Genomic DNA, 2639 nt, shown 5'->3' with positions numbered 1-2639 from the left:
GAGTATGCCAACACACAATATCCAGTCACAGCTATACCATCTACTCAATTCGTATCCAGTTGTTCCAATAAGCTTGTGGTGAAGTAACGAAGTGTAAAATATTAAATGTCTTACTCATCTCAACTGCCAAAGTTGGGCCGTTGTGGTGTGCTGACATAATTTACACCATAGCACTTGCATTGAAAAGTTGGTGCAGCCCATCACACTCTTGTGATATGAGGAACATTCAGCTCCAGACACCAGTCCAGGATTGTCTCCTTTACTCCATAACATGCAAAAAAGCAGTTAATAATTTGCCGTGCACTTGCGTCTGCCTTGTGGATCCATTGACTCAGTTTTAAAACTGAGTCTGTAACTGTTCTGTAACCACTAGGTTTGCTCGGGAGATGTATTAGCTGAATTTCTTTGACAATTTTCAGACGGACATCAAGGCAGACAATAAGAATGTACGTTTACATAATGGGTGTCCTTCACTGAGAACTTCTGTGGAATGTGTAGTGATGGTTGCAGATTCATGAACTGAACTTATGTTCTGCGTCCACCATCTGATCCAGGGGAGCCGGAACTGCCACAGGGAGGCAAATTCAGGACTATCCGCAATTTTTTTAACATGGACATACCGCCACGGAATACACGACCGGATGTGACGTAGTTTCCAACAGGCAGACTGTTTGTTTGTTTTTCCATGCCCTAGAATACGTACCTGCTTCAGACTTATCGTTTTGATTTTACCTCCTGTCCCTCATGAGCTGGGGTTTGTTACAGCCTCCCCCTTTGAATAATATGAGCATGAACATTACTGGCGTTGATGTTGGTCCTCCGTCCGTAGGGTGTTCCGCTCCTGATCATACACAACATGTAACATGACCCCCCCGACCTCTCAGTGTCTTAGTGAATCTGGTACCAAGATTTTGCAGCAGACCCATTATGTCCTGTAAATTGTGAGATTGGGCCCTCACAGGAAAAGAGCAGTTTATTCAACGTATCCCACCGATGCATTGGTTTGAGATCTTTGGGATTTAGAGGCCAAGCCAACACCTTGAACTCTACACATACCTTCCTTCCCCTGCTGCAAAGAAGTTTATACCACTTCTGTGACTTGTGAGTTCTTAGGTCAAAAAGGAAAACATTTACAGTCCTATACAAGCTAACACAATAACTTCCTGCTGCGTATGGGAAATAACACCTGAAACTGAAGGATTTGTTCCTGAGAACTGCTTCAGGCCAAATAACAAATTCTTATTCAGAAAAGTGTTATTATAAAGTTCACAAGGGACGTAAAAAACAGACGTGCCAATGCTTTTACATTTGGTATATTCTTAACTGCATAGCTTTGTTTTATTAACTTGAACATGAAAAGACATTTGGAAAGCATTTCACTATAGTTTGTATTTACAAAGGTGTGTGTGTGTGTGTGTGTGTGTGTGTGTCGGGGGGGGAGAGGGGGGTTATTATTAATTCCACAAACACAGTGACTGGTTTATCCATAACACCATCAACAATAATGCACTGAAGAATATGCCAAATACCCCAGATATTGTTCTCATGAATGAAACCACAAAATCAGTTATCATCATTGAAATAGCATGAACACCTGTTTCACATGCAAACTAATGAAATATCAGCCTCTGGTAGAACATATTACATCCCTAGTTGATATAACTGTCAACTCATTATATTTGTTTTAGGGAGTCTGGGGCATGTCCACAAACTTGTGCGTGCTTGGTGGAGGGGGAGGTTGCAAAGGTCTGAGGTGTGCAATTATCAAAAATTTGCTCCGTCTCAGCTACTATAGACGGCCTCTGCTCTGTTCGACCTTGAGTGATGAACAACCCAATTCCAAAATATTTGGATCTTTGATATATTGCTACGCCTTTGGGTCCAAATAGAAGTGTTGAAATGTGTGTGTGTGTGTGTGTGTGTGTATGTTGGGGGGGGATACACTGGGTATAGTTCTAATACACCCAGTCAGTCACACAGCGCAGACACATTCACACTCACATTCACATCAGTTGACCATTTAGAGTCTGGAATTAGCGTTACCTCGTGGTTTTGGTCTGTGGGAAGAAATCGAAAGGCTATTTGGCTGAGATCAAGTGTAGCATCTGTTCTCATCAGTTTAATATATGGCACGTCCACTACCCATGGACCATTTATTAAATTGATTTTTGCAACGTAGAAATCGAAAGGAGCTCTGTCCACATCATCCAACTGGAATAACATTACATGCATGATTTCAATACAACATCATCAGTTGTTTGGTAATATTCATTCAAGTTTCAGGAAATGCACCTATCACATACGCTTTATATTTGGTGGTTTGGACTGAATCTCTCCCGGCTCCCGGGCAATGAATGAAGTTGTTTGAGGACAACATACAGCAGTTTGTGTGCAGAAGACGGAGGTCTGCAGCAAACCCTTCACTCTTATGATTCACTCCAACAGCCGAAAAGAACAACACAAGTAGGAATTCAAAGCCTCTGATAATGCTGCAGATTAGTCTCTCCACTCTGTTTACATTATTGACTTTTTTCAATCTATTTCCATTTCCTTTTTTTTCCCAAGGATTCAGAATAAATCCCCTGGTTGTGCATTTTGGAGAAATGTCATTTTCTAAAGCAGATAATGGAAGAGGCAGG

General features: G+C 41.5%; 1 pseudogene; it reads left to right on the top strand.

Annotated features, from left to right (window-relative positions):
* Positions 1 to 2067: 2067 nt before the first annotated feature.
* Positions 2068 to 2187, top strand: LOC144741023 (U2 spliceosomal RNA; annotated as a pseudogene).
* Positions 2188 to 2639: the final 452 nt, after the last annotated feature.

This window comes from Lampetra planeri, unplaced genomic scaffold (genome assembly GCF_965212315.1).
Source record: "Lampetra planeri unplaced genomic scaffold, kcLamPlan1.2.h2 scaffold_396, whole genome shotgun sequence".
Classification (NCBI taxonomy): domain Eukaryota; kingdom Metazoa; phylum Chordata; class Hyperoartia; order Petromyzontiformes; family Petromyzontidae; genus Lampetra; species Lampetra planeri.
The sequence above is the reverse complement of the archived record's forward strand: the minus strand, read 5'-3'. Positions and strand labels throughout refer to the sequence as shown.